The sequence below is a fragment of the Drosophila virilis genome, chromosome 5 (genome assembly GCF_030788295.1).
Source record: "Drosophila virilis strain 15010-1051.87 chromosome 5, Dvir_AGI_RSII-ME, whole genome shotgun sequence".
Classification (NCBI taxonomy): domain Eukaryota; kingdom Metazoa; phylum Arthropoda; class Insecta; order Diptera; family Drosophilidae; genus Drosophila; species Drosophila virilis.
The window spans coordinates 4550309-4575046 of NC_091547.1; the positions used below are offsets into that span (position 1 = coordinate 4550309).

General features: G+C 35.3%; 1 protein-coding gene across 1 annotated transcript in view; it reads left to right on the forward strand.

Annotated features, from left to right (window-relative positions):
• LOC26531019 (uncharacterized) overlaps positions 1-24738 on the forward strand; it is an 80398-nt gene that overhangs the window by 5681 nt on the left and 49979 nt on the right. The window lies entirely within an intron of this gene.

Below are 24738 nucleotides of genomic sequence, written 5' to 3' on the forward strand. Positions count from 1 at the left end.
GTAAATTCAGGATTTAATTAAGATTGAAAATCAGATCAGATCTTAACAATTTCTATAGCTACCAATTTCTTGGCTAGATTCTTATTCAATTTTCTTCCAACTAGAACTTGGCATGCTTTCTTGTGACTAAAGCCTCGGCGAAATCTTATTAGATTATAGAGTTGCTGGAGATCAAATTGATACCTGATCTCAGATTTAACTATTTATATTTATCTAAGGATTTATCTGAAAATGAAGCTGTTTTAGCTTAAAGAAATTGTGAGCGAATGCAGGCAACAAATTGAAGAGAAGATTCGTTTAAAACGTGATGTATAATATTTGTGCCGATATTATTGTGGGTTATCTTTCGTAACTTTCCATTTGTGTGATATTTTGTTTTTGTTGCCACATAAAGATTCGAGAAGTTCTTTCTAATCAGCGCTACCGAAGGAAGCGGTTCTAATTAATGGCGCAAAAGCAGTTAGATGATAAGGCCTAAAGCAAAACAAAAAAAAAAAAAAAATACTATAAAAACAGAATAGAATGGAGAGAGTATATAATTGTTGTTGTTGTCGTGTTTCATTAGTCATCTGTATATTTTCAATGCAGATTGCATCACAGTATGAAATATACTTAGTTATACTTAGATTGGTTGTCTTTCTACTAAGTTCAAGAAAATAATCCCTCGCTCCCTTCCCCTCTCCCTCCGCCTGCCACGTTGCCCGCTTCTAGCCTCTTGTGTGTGTAATTAGTTGGCAAGTTGAGAATTACGAAGCTTGTTTATTTGATTAGCTCGGTAGCTGCTCAGGCATTGTTATCACTGCACTTTGTGTCTAATATTTGCCCATATTTGCACTGGGCTAAAGACACGTGCGACCGAGCTGGGATCGTGCATTCCACGCATTACGTATACGGCATGTTGAACATTAATTTTATTTCAATATTGTTACCGAATGAATGTGTAATGCCTTGTATATAAGGCAGCGCAAGCGCCATAAAGTATATATATTATTGATCAGCATTATCAGCTGATCTATAGATATTTCAGTGCATCATGATTTATGGGAGCCTAAAGTTAAGCTTTTTCAAGTGAAACTTGGTATGGATCAGATCGGATAACTATATATATGTTATTGATCAACATCATTAGCTGAGTTATTGGAGCTAATTGGATTGCTCAAGATCTATGGGAAATTTGCTATAAAAGCTTTAACGAACGAACGTTCAGATCGTCTTACTATATCACAATTGTGCATATATATAATCTTCTATCAAGGGTATTTGAACTTCGAGCAAAGTTCTTGCGTGTTTTTGTTTTGGTTTCGATTTAAAATTTGTCCATTGACGAGCTGCGGATTGATAGATATTTTCTTTAATGCGGAAATTGCAAAGCCTTGGAATTTTAAAACAAATCAAAAAGGAACGAGATGTGTTTTGGCTCATCTGTTGCATAGATGAAACAAAATACAAAAAAATACAAAAAAACACGACGGCCAGAAAAGTTCAACATATTTTTTGTAGCTGTTGTTGTTTATGCTAATTATTCAGGTCTATAGAAATCTGCATATGTTGGAAAAATAGTTAAGCCAAAAATAAAATCAAATCAAATCAAATACAGATTAGCATGTGCGTCAGTTGCAAACGTTGCCGGGGCTGGGATTGTTTGATTACCTTTAAAGACCGAAACAAGTTCTAAATGTATGCGAAAAGGGAAACTTGTTTTGCGTTAACTTTATTGCTAAAAGAATCGAGAGTGGAAACGACAAATGCAAATTGATTCATGTTCTTCATTTGAGAACTTTTTATTATTGTTTAAACAATTGACAGACAAAAATGTTGGGAAACAACGTTTAAACAACTGTCGCCAGAGCCCAAACAAGAGCTAACCTTCAAATGCATTTTCCAAACAAACTTAACACACTTTTTGTTTTTCTTTTTGTTTGTACTATTATTGTTATTATTTTTAACCTGCGTGTGAATCATTTAAGCGCACGAGCTCTTTCTTTCGAAGAGCGAAAGCTTGCAAGATACTCTCTTGCTCTCTCGCTCTCTCGCTCGTTCTTCACGTGAGCACAGCTGTCGGGGCACAGTGGGGCGAAGCCGTCAAACACGTGGCAAAAGCTGATCAACTGGGCAACGGAAATGAACTGACGTGCAGATAAGATAAACAAGCAACACTTGTCAGCACAAAAAAAATAATAATAACCAAATACTTGACATATGTGATATGTATATATGCATATAAATATATATATATATATGGATGTATGGGGGAATGTTTTGAGGGGATTTTAGCCGCGATTTCGATCTGGCTTGAAAGATTCACGTTCTTTCACTTCATGTATGTGTTATCAGCGTCGGTTGCAACGAAATAATAAAATATGCAATAAAATGAAAACAATGCAAAAAAAGAATAAGTAAAATAATAATAGAAAACATCAAGAGTAACCAAACAGAAGCACAGGCGTTGCAAATATTGAAACTCGTTGCTTACGTCAATCGAGAGCTAGTCCCATCGATAGGACCATACACACAGATGTGCACAAATATAATATATATATATATATATATATATATATATATATATATATATATATATATATATATATATATATATATAGCTCTGTGTAGTATATGGAAATGATTTGTAAAAAGAGACTTTTCGCTAATAGGGCCTATTCGCTGGAAACCTTCAATGAAAGCAGCTACCAATTACTTCTAACAAAAAACCCAGCTATAATATTTCACTCATTAAATTTTACACCCAGCTGCGGTTGAACATTTCATTTTGATGGCTTACAGGCAATAATCTATATGAACTCATGGACGATGCGAGCCAGAGACACTAGGTTTGACGGGTTCAATGCCTGTAGGGCATATGTCCTCAATTTTGATTATATATCTTCTTTTAAACAATTATTTAGCTGTTCAAAACTTTTTCTTAGGATCGCTTAAGCTGTTTCAAGTTCTTCTTCTAAGGCTTTTTAGGAAACGTACTGGACATATCTTAGCGATATTCAAGCGAAATTAATCTTATCTTGTGCGCTGCTAGAACTAGAAGATGGGTTATATTCAGCTAAGTTGAGTTATCGATATGTTATCGATAGTTGAAGATGCTAGAACTAGAAGTTAAGGTGGGATATATTTCAGCTAAGTCGAGTTAAAGATATGTTGTCGATAGATGAGTTTGAATGTTTCGCGTAGTGTGTTTTTAAATGTACCCAATTTACAATGTGCTTGCAGTTTGATCTCTAGTTTATATAGTCTCTAATTTCTAGTTCAAACAAGTCAAATGATCGATAAGTCATAATCTGCTGTGACGCATTGACTTTTAAAGGTTTCTTTTCCTCTAGTTACAGCAGCATATATATAAGCTAAGTCAAGTTATCGATATGTTATCGATAGTTGTTAGTAGGCTTGTTAAACATTGATTTTTAATTTTATTAAATATGCCTAGTTTTCAATGTGCTTGCAATTTGGTATCTAGTTTATACATACTCTAATCTCGAGTTAAGTTAAGTTATCGATATAGTAGTTATCGATATGTTTTGGCTTACTTCAGCTCTTTTTAAAGTCTCTTTTTAAATGTTGCCAATATATTTTTTTCTGGTCTTCCGGCAGTTCGGGTATTTTAAATGTCGAACGTTTAATACTGCAGCATTAATTTATATTTCTCATTATTTTCGCTTCAAACGCAGCTGTGTGTGAATTTTGAGCCATGTTTTCTTAAGTTTTTGTGACCCCTTCCCCACGCCCAACCGCAGTCAAGTAATTGCTTTTGAAACAAATTTAACAACTTGCGATTATTGTTATTTTTTCTCTGTTTTTTTTTTCATATTATAATTTGCGTCGTAAAATTTCTTTGCTGACAAGGCCAAGAAATGCGTTTAAAGAAAGGCCAAAAAGCAGCACAAACGAAATGAAGAAGTTCAGATAATGCTAATAATAATGAGATTGATAATGATAATGATAATGATAGTGATGATAATAATAATTATGATAATGATAATGATTATGATAATTTGTTATCACGTTTTCAACGTTCTCTAAGTGCCTGCGCCCGGACGCCTTATCAACCTTAGAAACCGTGCAAAATATAATAAATATTTTAATCAAAAACTGACAAAAAAAAAAAAAAAACAGAAAAGAAGAAAAATATTTACCTACTTCAGAAAAAAGTGTGTTTTTTTGGCATAGAAAGTGCCACATATGCGTTGCTTTGCTTTTTGTTTATTTGTTGTGCTCGAAATATAATTATTTACAATCGCTTGTTATTCAATGGCCGCAAAAATGCCAGCGCATTGTCTTAAAAAGGTGCAAAAAACAAATTGTCAGCTCTTTGATTAGGCAACATTAAAAAGTTGGTTGACCAGGTTGGTTTTAAATGTCACCTACGCATCAATTGGGGAACTGAGGTATGACAATTACTTTAGTTTTTCGGATACATGCAACTAATCAACCCTAACAATACACACAACTGGTAGGGTATACCGGTACAGACACCCGATTTGTCTTGCTGATAAACCCTATTCATAAACTCTTCTGACAAGTTCTATTAATAGTCCCTTTTGATACATATTTCTGATATATCCAACGAATACCCTATCAACACACGCTATCAATACAACCTACCTAACCATCTGCCCTACCTATTGAGAAAACCTTGATAAGCCCTACTGATACGTGCTATTGATATGCCAACTGAGCTGTGGTATTTTGATGAATCCAATCAATATACCCTGTCAGATACAGCGTTATGATATGCCTTACTTATAAGCCCTAACCTGATAGACTTCTGATACGCCAATTTGATATGTCAACTAGTATATCCTACAGATACACTCTACAGTTACATCCTATTGATACGTCTTACAGAAACATCCCACTGATACACCATATAGCAGTAGATATTTATAAAAAAGTATGTATTCTATCGATACATTCTAAAGATACACCGTACAGATACACCATGCAGAGACGAGACGCTCTATAGATACACTCTACAGATACACGTTACAGATATATCCTATAGATACACTTTACAGATACGCCCTATAGATACTCCCTACAGATACATCCCATAGATACATGCTATAGATACATCCTACAAATACATTCTAAAGACACACCTTACAGATACACCGTACGGATACACTCTATAAATACGCCCTATAGATACTCCCTACAGATACACCCTACAGATACATTCTACAGATACACCACACAGCTGCACTCTACAGATACACGTTACAGATACACTTTACGGATATATCTTATAGATACATCCTATATATATATCCTCAGATACACCTTACAGACATATCCTATAGATATATAGATATCGATTCTCCCTACAGATACATTCTATAGATATATCCTACAGATACATCCTAAAGACACTCCCTAAGATACACCATACAGATACACCATACGGATACACCCTACAGATGCACCCTACAGATACGCCCTATAGATACTCCCTACGGATACACCCTACATATAAGCCCTATAGATACTCCCTAAAGCGACATTTTGCAGTTTCACTCTAATAGACACACTCTACAGATATACAGCCTTCTGCATTTGGAATTTCTAAAAAGTATGCATTGTTAAATTGAAAACTATATTTTCTAGCTGATTTTAAGACTTGCCTAAAACTAGGCAGCGTTTTTTCGCAACTAACTTGAATTGAAAGCTGTGCTTGAAAGCTTGCAAAAGAACATGCTCCGAACTCTGCAGAACTTTAAAGTCTGCCGCGACAGCCAAGACAAAACCCTAATTTGACCTCTGACCAGAATTGAGCTAATTAGAAGCTTTTGTGTAACCCGAGACAGGCCACATTGTATGGCCAAACACAATGAGAGCAGCAATTAGCCTAATTAGACAAAGATAAAAGAGAGAGAGTGAGAGTGGGAGAGCGAGAGAAAGAGAGAGACAGAGGGAGGGAGTTAGAAAGAGAACGAGCTGAAAGACAAAGACAGCGACAAAGTCTGAGAGCACATTTGACCCGAGTTGACATACAACAATGTGTTTGGCCCGCATTAAGTCATGCATTTGATAAGACAAAGGTCTAACTAAATACACAGATGCATACAAATAAATATGTATTTAATACAAATAATCTAAATTTATTGTATATATAAACAATATTTATATGAAAATGCAGTGGCTGGTACGAACAAAAAAAAGTCTTGATAAGAAGCCAACCAAAAATGAATGTGAAACTTTAAATGTTTGTGGTCTCTTCGAAGTCTCTACAAGAGATAAGAATACAAACCGCCCCACACAGATTGTATAGAATATACTTATATGTATATATATATATGCAATTATTCAGTTTTCGGAATCGAGCTTCACTTTGCTGCATTCGCAGGTATTTTGATTAGATTCAACTACAATTCAAATTAAAGTTTCGGCTTTTGCCGTAAAGAAAATAACACTTGATACTCTTTCCAGCACTTGACTCTCGCATCAATTGTTATGCAAACCTAGTCTAATTATAAACAATTTATTTTCTTAGATGACAGATTGTATTATATTGTTGCGGGCTTCTAATTACAAATTGTATTTATCATTATTCTACCAGCTAACTGTGCGGAGAATTCTCTGGTATTACTCCATCACAAATATATATTTATATATATATATATAGATATTTCCCTTGCACGTCATTGTCTGTGCAGATTTTTAATTATATGCCGTTGAACAAGTTTCTGCGGTGATTATTATGTTAATGCGTAAATATAATTAAATATAAATATTTGATAAATAATGATATGCTAATTATTTCATAATACTTGTTGCTAAGCATTTGTTAATTGAGCTGTGCATTATATAGTCATATATATATAGTACATTAGATCAATTGCCTTTTATTTGCCTGATGCAATTTTGCTAACGAATTTATCGATTTATAAGCCAATTTGTTATCGAAGCTCATTTATTCTGTTGAAGATATTTAGTTCATTAATGCTCAGTCCCTAAACTTTTCGATTAGCATAGTTATCAATACATTTTTGGCGGTATTTTGTTTAGCTATCGACCTACCGATATGTTCAGCATATTTTGCTGAACTATCGAAATTATCGATAGGCAATGTTATAAATAAGTTCTAATGCTTGAATACCAGAGGCATAGTTGTCGATATTTATTTAGTTTTTGTTATTAAGTATTAAAATGTGAGATTTTGTTGATTGCACCCATATGGATAACTATTGATATCGATATCTATTTGCAGTGTTATCGATAACAATTTTGAGCATATGCATATCTTAGCAGAAAACGCATATTTTCGCATCTTGATTCAATCAACTTATTTAATAAGCTTTAATGACTTTAATATCTAAATGAAGCAATCGATAATTTAGATATCTCTATCGATTGCGATTCATGTTGAATACTCACTTTAAGGATGTGAATACTCAGTTAAACAACGAATTTAATCACATAGCGACAAATGTATGCAAGGCATGCCACATGCAATGTTGTTGCTGACGATGTTGTTTGTCTATGTTTGTGTTTAAGCCAAAAGACAGACAGACAGACAGACAGAAAGACAGACAGAGAGACAGTCAGGCGGACGGACGGACGGGTAGTTGTTGTAGTTCTTTGTTCAAAATGCTTGCAATGCATTCGTGTGTGCACCTTTCAAATTTTTTCGCCTAATCTGAGCTCGACTTGCAATCGTCGCGTTGTTGTTGCAAGTAGTTGCCGTCGCTGTCGCTGTTGCAAGTTTGCTGCCACAGAGCAGAGGCGAGAAGGCCGCAAATGTATTTCTTACTACTATTTTTTTGTTTTTTTGTTTTTGTTTTTAGCAAATTGGTAAATTGTTTAAAATGTTTTTTTTTTTTTGTGTTGGATTTTTTTGTTTTTATGTAGTTGTCTTTTTCTAATACTTACCGTACGGCCATAAAACGATTAATAATTATGCACAAACTTTCAAAATTGAAGCTTTGTCTGATGGCGCGAGCCCCGAAAGAGGCGCTTCGATTGGTATTTAAAAAGACATTTAACATTTTATGCACGGCTATCGTTATTTAGCCGGCTTTGGCTGACATTTAAAGCCAAACGGCCGAACGGAACGAAGAGCAACCCATGCAACAGATTATGGCTCAATGACACTAGTCGCAAGTGGCACTTGTAACCTATTAAATACCTTGTGTTGAGCAGCATCAACAAGTGGCGCTTCAGAGCAGCGAATAAGTGGGCTTTCCAACACTGTGCGCGCAGTCAAAGTGCAGCCAAGAAGTGGGCTTTCCAACACTGTGCGCGCAGTCAGAGTGCAGCGAATACTTGAGCGCGTGCGTAGTCAGAGTGCGGCCTTGAAAAGAGTGGAGTTCAAGAAGGGACATGCTTTAATATTAACAGACAAAAGGTTTAAATTTAGCACATTTATAAGCTTTCGCTGCTTGTCCACTGAAAGCTTTCTGCAATAAGTATCTTAAAGTGAATATTCTTATAGACCGCGTTCATTAAAACTTAAAGCTCAACGTGTGGGCTGGATTTAATGAACTTTAAAGCTTTAAGTGAGATCAACCACAGTAGAAATAATCAAATTTAGATTAAAGCTCTGCGAAAAGCTGACAATTGGGACTTCGGCTTCACCGAGTATCATAATAGACATAATAGCAACGACATTAAAGCCCTACGAACACCTTAGAGTTAAGATTTAGCTTAGCTTTAGATTAAAGCTCTGCAAACATATTAAAGATTTAGCTTAAGCTTTAAGCTGGTATCGCATTAGACATACTAAAGTATAAATTAAAGTTTGATGTTTAGCTTTAAGCTAATTTATATTAAAGCTCCACGAACAGCTTACAGTTAAGTTTCAGCTTTCAGCTAATATAATTGCCAGCTCGAATAAAAGCCGTTTCGCCTTCAGCCAAGTCCGGTTCGTGTTAATTGACTTTGGCATTTGTGAATTTTAGCGCAGCTTGTCGCTGCAATCTCAAGGGCTTCTCCCTTTCTTTTGGTTGCACTTCACTTTAAATAAGTTTGACTTTTAGCTTTTTTTTTATATTTTGCCTCCAGCTCCGGCTGTCGCTGCGGCTTTGCGGCCGCCAGCTTATCAGTGCAGCGACTTATCAATTCCCAAGTGCTGACAGTTGGACTCTAGTTGTTGTCGTTGTACTGTTTTTTTTTTGTTGCTGCCCAACTAATTGTAAAGTATTTTTCTCTTCATTTTTTTTTTTGGCTGTTCTTGTGGTATTTGAAGCAGAGATAGCGCCGTTGCCTTGCCGCATTGGAATCTGGCAAGTGTAATTTGTTAACCGAATTTCCGAGAAATGTTGCGTCTAAAATAGATGCCAAAAGTGCTGCCAAATTGCGACAAATAGTCAACGCCGTGGCACCTGATAAAGTTCGCTTTTATCTGTTGTCAAAAAACCAACAAAAAAAAAAAGAGAAAAAAAAAAGAATAGTTAAAAATATGTCGCATATTTTTGTCTATTTTGCGTTTGTTTGTGTGTGAAAACAAGTTACTTCCGCTAATTATGAAATTTCCAGCTCTCGGTTTCTATTTTTGTTTATGTCTTCCTTCTATAAACAATCGAAAAAAAAAATATATGCCAAAAACTCTAAAGGTTAAATCGAATATTTCAACAATAATAATACGTATGTGGGCTTATTTCGCCGTATTGTCCAAGTTATTATTATATTATTTTTAGCTTGTTTTCAGCCGAAACTCTGACTTGCAGAAATAAAATGGAGGAGCAACAAAAAACAAGCACCCAATTCGTTAACACACTATATTTAAACTTAATTGAAGCCAATTTGAAAACGATTATGACAAGGCCCAAATTATATTTTATTATTATTGTTTACATCACGAACTGGGACAGTCTGTACAGACCACATTTGGGCAGCTTAACTTTTGAATAGCCTGTGCAACCGCTCATAAAAAATTATATGGTTAACATAAGGTCTGTAAAACCGATTAGTCAGGACAACGCACAGTCCTTTCCGTAAGTTCTAGAAGTAGCTATAAGAGCTCTACCCTCAAATATCCCATATAGACATAGGTCGAAATTTCCTAACCCCATAACTCGGTCAAAACTCAACCGATTTCCATAAAGTTTATCTTATTTTACATTTTTTGGCCTCTAGATCAATTCTGCATCTAAATCTGACAACATAATTTTTGGTCGGAATTCATGTTAAAATGGTACCCTCAAATATCCCATATAGACATAGGTCGAAATTTCCTAACCCCATAACTCGGTCAAAACTCAGCCGATTTCCATAAGGCTTGTGTTTTTGTGCATGGTTTGGCCTCTAGATCAATTCTGCATCTAAATCCGACAACATAATTTTTGGTCGGAATTCATGTTAAAATGGTACCCTCAAATATCCCATATAGACATAGGTCGAAATTTCCTAACCCCATAACTCGGTCAAAACTCAGCCGATTTCCATAAGGCTTGTGTTTTTGTGCATGGTTTGGCCTCTAGATCAATTCTGCATCTAAATCCGACAACATAATTTTTGGTCGGAATTCATGTTAAAATGGTACCCTCAAATATCCCATATAGACATAGGTCGAAATTTCCTAACCCCATAACTCGGTCAAAACTCAACCGATTTCCATAAAGTTTGTGTTTTTGTGCATGGTTTGGCCTCTAGATCAATTCTGCATCTAAATCCGACAACATAATTTTTGGTCGGAAATCATGTTAAAATGGTACCCTCAAATATTCCATATAGACATAGGTCGAAATTTCCTAACCCCATAACTCGGTCAAAACTCAACCGATTTTCATAAGGCTTATCTTATTTTTAATGGTTTAGCCTCTAGATCAATTCTGCATCTAAATCTGACAACATAATTTTTGGTCGGAATTCATGTTAAAATGGTACCCTCAAATATCCCATATAGACATAGGTCGAAATTTCCTAACCCCATAACTCGGTCAAAACTCAACCGATTTCCATAAAGTTTGTGTTTTTGTGCATGGTTTGGCCTCTAGATCAATTCTGCATCTAAATCCGACAACATAATTTTTGGTCGGAATTCATGTTAAAATGTTACCCTCAAATATCCCATATAGACATAGGTCGAAATTTCCTAACCCCATAACTCGGTCAAAACTCAAACGATTTCCATAGGGTTTATCTTATTTTTCATGGTTTGGCCTCTAGATCAATTCTGCATCTAAATCCGACAACATAATTTTTGGTCGGAATTCATGTTAAAATGTTACCCTCAAATATCCCATATAGACATAGGTCGCAATTTCCTAACCCCATAACTCGGTCAAAACTCAACCGATTTTCATAAGGCTTATCTTATTTTTAATGGTTTAGCCTCTAGATCAATTCTGCATCTAAATCTGACAACATAATTTTTGGTCGGAATTCATGTTAAAATGGTACCCTCAAATATCCCATATAGACATAGGTCGAAATTTCCTAACCCCATAACTCGGTCAAAACTCAGCCGATTTCCATAAGGCTTGTGTTTTTGTGCATGGTTTGGCCTCTAGATCAATTCTGCATCTAAATCCGACAACATAATTTTTGGTCGGAAATCATGTTAAAATGGTACCCTCAAATATTCCATATAGACATAGGTCGAAATTTCCTAACCCCATAACTCGGTCAAAACTCAACCGAATTTCATAAGGCTTATCTTATTTTTAATGGTTTAGCCTCTAGATCAATTCTGCATCTAAATCCGACAACATAATTTTTGGTCGGAATTCATGTTAAAATGGTACCCTCAAATATCCCATATAGACATAGGTCGAAATTTCCTAACCCCATAACTCGGTCAAAACTCAACCGATTTCCATAGGGTTTATCTTATTTTTCATGGTTTGGCCTCTAGATCAATTCTGCATCTAAATCCGACAACATAATTTTTGGTCGGAATTCATGTTAAAATGGTACCCTCAAATATTCCATATAGACATAGGTCGAAATTTCCTAACCCCATAACTCGGTCAAAACTCAACCGATTTTTATAAGGCTTATCTTATTTTTAATGGTTTAGCCTCTAGATCAATTCTGCATCTAAATCTGACAACATAATTTTTGGTCGGAATTCATGTTAAAATGGTACCCTCAAATATCCCATATAGACATAGGTCGAAATTTCCTAACCCCATAACTCGGTCAAAACTCAACCGATTTCCATAAGGCTTGTGTTTTTGTGCATGGTTTGGCCTCTAGATCAATTCTGCATCTAAATCCGACAACATAATTTTTGGTCGGAATTCATGTTAAAATGGTACCCTCAAATATCCCATATAGACATTGGTCGAAATTTCCTAACCCCATAACTCGGTCAAAACTCAGCCGATTTCCATAAGGCTTGTATTTTTGTGCATGGTTTGGCCTCTAGATCAATTCTGCATCTAAATCCGACAACATAATTTTTGGTCGGAATTCATGTTAAAATGGTACCCTCAAATATCCCATATAGACATAGGTCGAAATTTCCTAACCCCATAACTCGGTCAAAACTCAACCGATTTCCATAAGGCTTATCTTATTTTTAATGGTTTGGCCTCTAGATCAATTCTGCATCTAAATCCGACAACATAATTTTTGGTCGGAAATCATGTTAAAATGGTACCCTCAAATATTCCATATAGACATAGGTCGAAATTTCCTAACCCCATAACTCGGTCAAAACTCAACCGATTTTCATAAGGCTTATCTTATTTTTAATGGTTTAGCCTCTAGATCAATTCTGCATCTAAATCTGACAACATAATTTTTGGTCGGAATTCATGTTAAAATGGTACCCTCAAATATCCCATATAGACATAGGTCGAAATTTCCTAACCCCATAACTCGGTCAAAACTCAACCGATTTCCATAAAGTTTGTGTTTTTGTGCATGGTTTGGCCTCTAGATCAATTCTGCATCTAAATCCGACAACATAATTTTTGGTCGGAATTCATGTTAAAATGTTACCCTCAAATATCCCATATAGACATAGGTCGAAATTTCCTAACCCCATAACTCGGTCAAAACTCAACCGATTTTCATAAGGCTTATCTTATTTTTAATGGTTTAGCCTCTAGATCAATTCTGCATCTAAATCTGACAACATAATTTTTGGTCGGAATTCATGTTAAAATGGTACCCTCAAATATCCCATATAGACATAGGTCGAAATTTCCTAACCCCATAACTCGGTCAAAACTCAACCGATTTCCATAAAGTTTGTGTTTTTGTGCATGGTTTGGCCTCTAGATCAATTCTGCATCTAAATCCGACAACATAATTTTTGGTCGGAATTCATGTTAAAATGTTACCCTCAAATATCCCATATAGACATAGGTCGAAATTTCCTAACCCCATAACTCGGTCAAAACTCAAACGATTTCCATAGGGTTTATCTTATTTTTCATGGTTTGGCCTCTAGATCAATTCTGCATCTAAATCCGACAACATAATTTTTGGTCGGAATTCATGTTAAAATGTTACCCTCAAATATCCCATATAGACATAGGTCGAAATTTCCTAACCCCATAACTCGGTCAAAACTCAACCGATTTTCATAAGGCTTATCTTATTTTTAATGGTTTAGCCTCTAGATCAATTCTGCATCTAAATCTGACAACATAATTTTTGGTCGGAATTCATGTTAAAATGGTACCCTCAAATATCCCATATAGACATAGGTCGAAATTTCCTAACCCCATAACTCGGTCAAAACTCAGCCGATTTCCATAAGGCTTGTGTTTTTGTGCATGGTTTGGCCTCTAGATCAATTCTGCATCTAAATCCGACAACATAATTTTTGGTCGGAAATCATGTTAAAATGGTACCCTCAAATATTCCATATAGACATAGGTCGAAATTTCCTAACCCCATAACTCGGTCAAAACTCAACCGATTTTTATAAGGCTTATCTTATTTTTAATGGTTTAGCCTCTAGATCAATTCTGCATCTAAATCTGACAACATAATTTTTGGTCGGAATTCATGTTAAAATGGTACCCTCAAATATCCCATATAGACATAGGTCGAAATTTCCTAACCCCATAACTCGGTCAAAACTCAACCGATTTCCATAAGGCTTGTGTTTTTGTGCATGGTTTGGCCTCTAGATCAATTCTGCATCTAAATCCGACAACATAATTTTTGGTCGGAATTCATGTTAAAATGGTACCCTCAAATATCCCATATAGACATAGGTCGAAATTTCCTAACCCCATAACTCGGTCAAAACTCAGCCGATTTCCATAAGGCTTGTGTTTTTGTGCATGGTTTGGCCTCTAGATCAATTCTGCATCTAAATCCGACAACATAATTTTTGGTCGGAATTCATGTTAAAATGGTACCCTCAAATATCCCATATAGACATAGGTCGAAATTTCCTAACCCCATAACTCGGTCAAAACTCAACCGATTTCCATAAGGCTTATCTTATTTTTAATGGTTTGGCCTCTAGATCAATTCTGCATCTAAATCCGACAACATAATTTTTGGTCGGAAATCATGTTAAAATGGTACCCTCAAATATTCCATATAGACATAGGTCGAAATTTCCTAACCCCATAACTCGGTCAAAACTCAACCGATTTTCATAAGGCTTATCTTATTTTTAATGGTTTAGCCTCTAGAACAATTCTGCATCTAAATCTGACAACATAATTTTTGGTCGGAATTCATGTTAAAATGGTACCCTCAAATATCCCATATAGACATAGGTCGAAATTTCCTAACCCCATAACTCGGTCAAAACTCAACCGATTTCCATAAAGTTTGTGTTTTTGTGCATGGTTTGGCCTCTAGATCAATTCTGCATCTAAATCCGACAACATAATTTTTGGTCGGAATTCATGTTAAAATGTTACCCTCAAATATCCCATATAGACATAGGTCGAAATTTCCTAACCCCATAACTCGGTCAAAACTCAACCGATTTTCATAAGGCTTATCTTATTTTTAATGGTTTAGCCTCTAGATCAATTCTGCATCTAAATCTGACAACATAATTTTTGGTCGGAATTCATGTTAAAATGGTACCCTTAAATATCCCATATAGACATAGGTCGAAATTTCCTAACCCCATAACTCGGTCAAAACTCAACCGATTTCCATAAGGTTTATCTTATTTTTCATGGTATGGCCTCTAGATCAATTCTGCATCTAAATCTGACAATATAATTTTTGGTCCAAATTCATCTAAATATGGTACCCTCAAATATCCCATATAGACATAGGTCGAAATTTCCTAACCCCATAACTCGGTCAAAACTCAACCGATTTCCATAGGGCTTATCTTATTTTTCATGGTTTGGCCTCTAGATCAATTCTGCATCTAAATCCGACAACATAATTTTTGGTCGGAATTCATGTTAAAATGGTACCCTCAAATATCCCATATAGACATAAGTCGAAATTTTCTAACCCCATAACTCGGTCAAAACTCAACCGATTTCCATAGGGTTTATCCTTTTTTTCATGGTTTGGCCTCTAGATCAATTCTGCATCTAAATCCGACAACATAATTTTTGGTCGGAATTCATGTTAAAATGGTACCCTCAAATATCCCATATAGACATAGGTCGAAATTTCCTAACCCCATAACTCGGTCAAAACTCAACCGATTTCCATAAAGTTTGTGTTTTTGTGCATGGTTTGGCCTCTAGATCAATTCTGCATCTAAATCCGACAGCATAATTTTTGGTTCAAATTCATCTAAATATGGTACCCTCAAATATCCCATATAGACATAGGTCGAAATTTCCTAACCCCATAACTCGGTCAAAACTCAACCGATTTCCATAGGGCTTATCTTATTTTTCATGGTTTGGCCTCTAGATCAATTCTGCATCTTAATCCGACAACATAATTTTTGGTCGGAATTCATGTTAAAATGGTACCCTCAAATATCCCATATAGACATAGGTCGAAATTTTCTAACCCCATAACTCGGTCAAAACTCAACCGATTTCCATAAAGTTTGTGTTTTTGTGCATGGTTTGGCCTCTAGATCAATTCTGCATCTAAATCCGACAACATAATTTTTGGTCGGAATTCATGTTAAAATGGTACCCTCAAATATCCCATATAGACATAGGTCGAAATTTCCTAACCCCATAACTCAGTCAAAACTCAACCGATTTCAATAAGGTTTATTTTATTTTTCATGGTATGGCCTTTAGATCAATTCTGCATCTAAATCTGACAATATAATTTTTGGTCCAAATTCATCTAAATATGGTACCCTCAAATATCCCATATAGACATAGGTCGAAATTTCCTAACCCCATAACTCGGTCAAAACTCAACCGATTTCCACAAGGTTTGTGTTTTTGTTCATGGTTTGGCCTCTAGATCAATTCTGCATCTAAATCCGACAACATAATTTTTGGTCGGAATTCATGTTAAAATGTTACCCTCAAATATTCCATATAGACATAGGTCGAAATTTCCTAACCCCATAACTCGGTCAAAACTCAACCGATTTTCATAAGGCTTATCTTATTTTTAATGGTTTAGCCTCTAGATCAATTCTGCATCTAAATCTGACAACATAATTTTTGGTCGAAATTCATGTTAAAATGGTACCCTCAAATATCCCATATAGGCATAGGTCGAAATTTCCTAACCCCATAACTCGGTCAAAACTCAACCGATTTCCATAAAGTTTGTGTTTTTGTGCATGGTTTGGCCTCTAGATCAATTCTGCATCTAAATCCGACAACATAATTTTTGGTCGGAATTCATGTTAAAATGTTACCCTCAAATATCCCATATAGACATAGGTCGAAATTTCCTAACCCCATAACTCGGTCAAAACTCAACCGATTTCCATAGGGTTTATCTTATTTTTCATGGTTTGGCCTCTAGATCAATTCTGCATCTAAATCCGACAACATAATTTTTGGTCGGAATTCATGTTAAAATGGTACCCTCAAATATTCCATATAGACATAGGTCGAAATTTCCTAACCCCATAACTCGGTCAAAACTCAACCGATTTTCATAAGGCTTATCTTATTTTTAATGGTTTAGCCTCTAGATCAATTCTGCATCTAAATCTGACAACATAATTTTTGGTCGGAATTCATGTTAAAATGGTACCCTCAAATATCCCATATAGACATAGGTCGAAATTTCCTAACCCCATAACTCGGTCAAAACTCAACCGATTTCCATAAGGCTTGTGTTTTTGTGTATGGTTTGGCCTCTAGATCAATTCTGCATCTAAATCCGACAACATAATTTTTGGTCGGAATTCATGTTAAAATGGTACCCTCAAATATCCCATATAGACATAGGTCGAAATTTCCTAACCCCATAACTCGGTCAAAACTCAGCCGATTTCCATAAGGCTTGTGTTTTTGTGCATGGTTTGGCCTCTAGATCAATTCTGCATCTAAATCCGACAACATAATTTTTGGTCGGAATTCATGTTAAAATGGTACCCTCAAATATCCCATATAGACATAGGTCGAAATTTCCTAACCCCATAACTCGGTCAAAACTCAACCGATTTTCATAAGGCTTATCTTATTTTTAATGGTTTAGCCTCTAGATCAATTCTGCATCTAAATCTGACAACATAATTTTTGGTCGGAATTCATGTTAAAATGGTACCCTCAAATATCCCATATAGACATAGGTCGAAATTTCCTAACCCCATAACTCGGTCAAAACTCAACCGATTTCCATAAAGTTTGTGTTTTTGTGCATGGTTTGGCCTCTAGATCAATTCTGCATCTAAATCCGACAACATAATTTTTGGTCGGAATTCATGTTAAAATGTTACCCTCAAATATCCCATATAGACATAGGTCGAAATTTCCTAACCCCATAACTCGGTCAAAACTCAACCGATTTTCATAAGGCTTATCTTATTTTTAATGGTTTAGCCTCTAGATCAATTCTGCATCTAAATCTGACAACATAATTTTTGGTCGGAATTCATGTTAAAATGGTACCCTCAAATATCCCATATAGACATAGGTCGAAATTTCCTAACCCCATAACTCGGTCAAAACTCAACCGATTTCCATAAGGTTTATCTTATTTTTCATGGTATGGCCTCTAGATCAATTCTGCATCTAAATCCGACAACATAATTTTTGGTCGGAATTCATGTTAAAATGGTACCCTCAAATATTCCATATAGACATAGGTCGAAATTTCCTAACCCCATAACTCGGTCTAAACTCAACCGATTTTCATAAGGCTTATCTTATTTTTAATGGTTTAGCCTCTAGATCAATTCTGCATCTAAATCTGACAACATAATTTTTGGTCGGAATTCATGTTAAAATGGTACCCTCAAATATCCCATATAGACATAGGTCGAAATTTCCTAACCCCATAACTCGGTCAAAACTCAACCGATTTCCATAAGGCTTGTGTTTTTGTGCATGGTTTGGCCTCTAGATCAATTCTGCATCTAAATCCGACAACATAATTTTTGGTCGGAATTCATGTTAAAATGGTACCCTCAAATATCCCATATAGACATAGGTCGAAATTTCCTAACCCCATAACTCGGTCAAAACTCAGCCGATTTCCATAAGGCTTGTGTTTTTGTGCATGGTTTGGCCTCTAGATCAATTCTGCATCTAAATCCGACAACATAATTTTTGGTCGGAAATCATGTTAAAATGGTACCCTCAAATATTCCATATAGACATAGGTCGAAATTTCCTAACCCCATAACTCGGTCAAAACTCAACCGATTTTCATAAGGCTTATCTTATTTTTAATGGTTTAGCCTCTAGATCAATTCTGCATCTAAATCTGACAACATAATTTTTGGTCGGAATTCATGTTAAAATGGTACCCTCAAATATCCCATATAGACATAGGTCGAAATTTCCTAACCCCATAACTCGGTCAAAACTCAACCGATTTCCATAAGGTTTATCTTATTTTTCATGGTATGGCCTCTAGATCAATTCTGCATCTAAATCTGACAATATAATTTTTGGTCCAAATTCATCTAAATATGGTACCCTCAAATATCCCATATAGACATAGGTCGAAATTTCCTAACCCCATAACTCGGTCAAAACTCAACCGATTTCCATAGGGCTTATCTTATTTTTCATGGTTTGGCCTCTAGATCAATTCTGCATCTAAATCCGACAACATAATTTTTGGTCGGAATTCATGTTAAAATGGTACCCTCAAATATCCCATATAGACATAGGTCGAAATTTTCTAACCCCATAACTCGGTCAAAACTCAACCGATTTCCATAGGGTTTATCTTATTTTTCATGGTTTGGCCTCTAGATCAATTCTGCATCTAAATCCGACAACATAATTTTTGGTCGGAATTCATGTTAAAATGGTACCCTCAAATATCCCATATAGACATAGGTCGAAATTTCCTAACCCCATAACTCGGTCAAAACTCAACCGATTTCCATAAAGTTTGTGTTTTTGTGCATGGTTTGGCCTCTAGATCAATTCTGCATCTAAATCCGACAACATAATTTTTGGTCGGAATTCATGTTAAAATGTTACCCTCAAATATCCCATATAGACATAGGTCGAAATTTCCTAACCCCATAACTCGGTCAAAACTCAACCGATTTCCATAGGGTTTATCTTATTTTTCATGGTTTGGCCTCTAGATCAATTCTGCATCTAAATCCGACAACATAATTTTTGGTCGGAATTCATGTTAAAATGGTACCCTCAAATATCCCATATAGACATAGGTCGAAATTTCCTAACCCCATAACTCAGTCAAAACTCAACCGATTTCCATAAGGTTTATCTTATTTTTCATGGTATGGCCTTTAGATCAATTCTGCATCTAAATCTGACAATATAATTTTTGTCCAAATTCATCTAAATATGGTACCCTCAAATATCCCATATAGACATAGGTCGAAATTTCCTAACCCCATAACTCGGTCAAAACTCAACCGATTTTCATAAGGTTTGTGTTTTTGTTCATGGTTTGGCCGCTAGATCAATTGTGCATCTAAATCTGACAACATAATTTTTGGTCGGGATTCATGTTAAAATGGTACCCTCAAATATCCCATATAGACATAGGTCGAAATTTTCTAACCCCATAACTCGGTCAAAACTCAACCGATTTCCAAAGGGTTTATCTTATTTTTCATGGTTTGGCCTCTAGATCAATTCTGCATCTAAATCCGACAACATAATTTTTGGTCCAAATTCATCTAAATATGGTACCCTCAAATATCCCATATAGACATAGGTCGAAATTTCCTAACCCCATAACTCGGTCAAAACTCAACCGATTTCCATAGTGCTTATCTTATTTTTCATGGTTTGGCCTCTAGATCAATTCTGCATCTAAATCCGACAACATAATTTTTGGTCGGAATTCATGTTAAAATGGTACCCTCAAATATCCCATATAGACATAGGTCGAAATTTTCTAACCCCATAACTCGGTCAAAACTCAACCGATTTCCATAAAGTTTGTGTTTTTGTGCATGGTTTGGCCTCTAGATCAATTCTGCATCTAAATCCGACAACATAATTTTTGGTCGGAATTCATGTTAAAATGTTACCCTCAAATATCCCATATAGACATAGGTTGAAATTTCCTAACCCCATAACTCGGTCAAAACTCAACCGATTTCCATAGGGTTTATCTTATTTTTCATGGTTTGGCCTCTAGATCAATTCTGCATCTAAATCCGACAACATAATTTTTGGTCGGAATTCATGTTAAAATGGTACCCTCAAATATCCCATATAGACATAGGTCGAAATTTCCTAACCCCATAACTCAGTCAAAACTCAACCGATTTCAATAAGGTTTATTTTATTTTTCATGGTATGGCCTTTAGATCAATTCTGCATCTAAATCTGACAATATAATTTTTGGTCCAAATTCATCTAAATATGGTACCCTCAAATATCCCATATAGACATAGGTCGAAATTTCCTAACCCCATAACTCGGTCAAAACTCAACCGATTTCCACAAGGTTTGTGTTTTTGTTCATGGTTTGGCCTCTAGATCAATTCTGCATCTAAATCTGACAACATAATTTTTGGTCAAAATTCATGTTAAAATGGTACCCTCAACTATCTGAAACTGGCAACATTCTAGTATTCAACATAAAGGTTCTATTAGCATAATCTCTTTGTTTTCAAGCTGCTAGCTGAAAGTCGTCAGAGCTTTCACTCATGCACGCAGCACACGTATATAGAATGCAGTGAAAGCTCACGGCAATGTGCATGATTAAGGCAAAAGCTCACCAATACTAGCACAGCACACAAATACACGCACACAGGCACAAGTGTAAAGCAATTATTATTTGCTCAGTTATTTGATAAACACTACACCGCAAAACGACTAAACGTTGACTTGAGGCTGATAATTGTTTAACGTCATTTTTTTCTTTTTATTTTTTGATGAGTACGCTTCAAGACCTGTTGGCTATAGCCTCTATATAACAGCAGTTTTCAGCTGACAGCTACACATGTCGAGTTGTCAGCTTAGATTTGTATTTAGACTTTGTTTTTTGTTTTTTTCTGTTTCATATAATTATCAATTCCAATTCAGAAACTCAATTTCAACGAATCGTTTTATAAGTGCGCTGCAATTATAATTGCTCGACGTTCTGGCTACAAGTATTGTTCAGTTAAGACGTCAGGGCAATTTTAACCAACTGAGTCATCTCCCCGCCTCCCCTCACACTCTCTCGCTCTTAACCCCTCTGTGGGAAGGGGTCACGTGCTACGCTCCCAACTTCAATTAACATTGAAATAAAACTTCAGCAAAACGATTAATCAAAAGATTTATTTATTTCTTGGTTTTTTTCTTCTCGCTGTTTTGTTTGGTTTTTGGAGCGCCACGTAAAATGCGGATGTTGAATATCGTTTTTTTTTTTTGTATCTGACTATTGTACTAGCTGTGTGTATCTATAAGATTGTTTGCATGTATCTTTAGTTGTTAATAGGCATCTATAGCTGTCTCTAGCTGCGGCATCCACTTATGAATGGCGCATTTACTCCAAATCATTTGCCTTGTTCCGCTATTGTGTCTCTTTCATTGAAAAACCTCCATAAGTATGCGTGAAACCCCAACAACAGCAACAACAATATAACTACAAAAAAATGTGTTTTTTTTCTTTCAATTTTTTAGCGATTTTTCAGTTACGCTTGCGCATTAAGCGCCGCTAATTCTTTTATTGTGACTGTTTTTTTTTTTTGCCATGAAGCGTTGAAAAACAGCTGAAAATAAAATACAAGAGTTGGAAGAGTTCGGAAGACTGCCTTCGGCAAGGTCGTTCTACACACACACACACACACACATGCACTGTCTTATACATATATATATGTATATAAATATATAAAGGTATATGCATGTGTTATGCTGCAATAACTGTCAGCTGTATTTGCCGTATACCCTAGCAGAGGGCATTATTTGCTACGTCATGTTATGTGTAACATTGCGAGTGGCAGACATTTCCAAACTCAGATTTTTACATATATATATGTAGGTCTGGCAACTCTGACAGCTAGAGTTATATGTACATAGATGAGGGCCTATTTACATCCGATCAAATGTTAGAGGTCTGTTATTTAACAGAAGGATTGTTAACAGAAGCTTTCGAGCTCTGAAGGTATGATCTTTTTGACTTTATAAAGTGCATAGAGTTCATTGTAACTAAAATTATCTATCTAGATCTAGGGGTCGATCTATCGATATATGTATATATTCTACAGCCCCTCAGTATAATGAGTTCCAGTTTACTTAAAAGATCATATATGCTGTTTTATAACTATGATATCCTGTCTCTTATAATTAGGATTGAATATATGGATCGATCGATGGTATATTTATCTATATATTCCATGGAATATATAGATCGACCGATGATATATTAATCTATGTACCACATAATATATAGATCGATCTATGATTTATCAAACAATTATATCCCAAATGGACAATTATTAACATATGAATATAGCTTATATATATAGCTTAATAGAAATATAGCCTGGCTTCAAGGCCTTAAAGCTGTCTCTATATATATCTAATTTTCAAGGCTTTATTTACATATATATCAGATCAGATTAAAGCTCCTAAAAATAGGCTTATTATACTAAAGGGTATTTAATATTCGAGTTTCATTAAATACACTTTGATTTGTTTATTTGCGAACCGTTGGGTCATTTCTCGGAACTTGTCAGCGTCTCCTCCAACGATAATCACAAATATCTTGAGCACTTTAGTCAGCAGTTGAAGGTGCATATTTATCTACTATGCACACGCATATATCTCTAGATATATATACGCAGTATATATATATATATATATATATATATATATATATGTATCTTTGTATAATTGTGTCTTGTTGTTTAATTTTTGTTTGTTTGTTGATATTTTCCATGTTTTGCCCAGCGGCATTTGGCGGCTTCTTTCTTTGCCTAACCAAATACCAAATTTATGGCATATTAATACATAGTTTCATAAAAGTTTTATAGAGTTATTTGGGCTAGGGTTACAACAGCACCGAAAGACCACTCGAGTGTGCGGCCCAGAGAGAGAGAGAGAGAGGGAAAGAGAGAGGGAGGGGAAGAGCGAGACCTTATACCAAATTGTTTCATGTCTTGTTTTTGTTGTGTCTCAAGTAATTAAGGTTTATTTTATGATGGGTATTTCCAAGTTAAGTGCCTGGCTTTTTGGCATTTCAGGCTTCTAATTGGCTTTTATGTTATACTTATATATATTTTTTTGAAAGGTAAACACACAGACGAGAATTTATTTGCCTAAACAAATTTATTTAGAGAATAGATTTGTCTTATATTAAATGATATAGTTTTATACTAAATAATAAAATATTTAATTGGTTAACAATTAAAGTAGAGTATCACTTTCTAAACTTTTGCCGGTACAGAAAAAAGATAAATTTAATCTCTTTTTTAATCTGAAGTGCTTTGAAAGTGAGAGTTTGACAGAGCTTGGCGAATGAAAGTGCATTTATTGGCACTTTCATCAGCTTCCGGCTGATCTTAATTAAGCTTTACAGAAGCTTTTTTAGCTTGATCGCATTTATCATAGCTTTTATTAAGCTTCGCATAATCTTTTCAATATCGTTATATAAATTTAAGGCTCGATTAAGTGTAAGTGTGAGCGCTTTTATCAGCTTGTGCCTTAGCTTATTTAAGCTTCTGTAAAGCTTCTCTTACATCTTTAATCTTTACTCAAAGCTCGCTTAACTTTAAGTTTTCGTATTGAGAGCACGGAAAAGCTTGCTCAAGCTTCTAATATTCAACAAGCCTAGCTCAGTTCTCTGTTCTCTCATCTCTCGCGAAGACTTTCAGAATATTTTATCTATAATTAACATAATTACCTAAAGCTTGAAATGCATTTTTGTGCTGTGCATTATTTAACTGAATTCCCTTGATCTGAATTTGCATTACGCTTGAGTGTGCTTTTAGTTTTATTTATAATTGATTACAAATTTGAAATATATTGAAATTATAATTATTAATCGTACCATTTACCCATAAGCTGATTAAATTTGCCTGCACAGATAGATGGAGATAGACAGGTATGCAGCTCGGGCTTAGCTCGGTGAAGTGCGCAAATTAAAATGCCAATTGCAAGAAATGAAAGGCAGACACACAGACACAGACACAGCCACAACAAGACACTTGTAGGTTTGGTCTTAAAAACAACAACAAAAGCAAAAAGAAAAACTTTAAAAAAGCAAAATCAAATTTAAAAAATTGTCTATAAAGTAAAGTAAAACCAGCAACAGCAACAACAAGAAAACAATCCAATAACCAAACAGCTTCAATGTCAATCGAATGCAGGT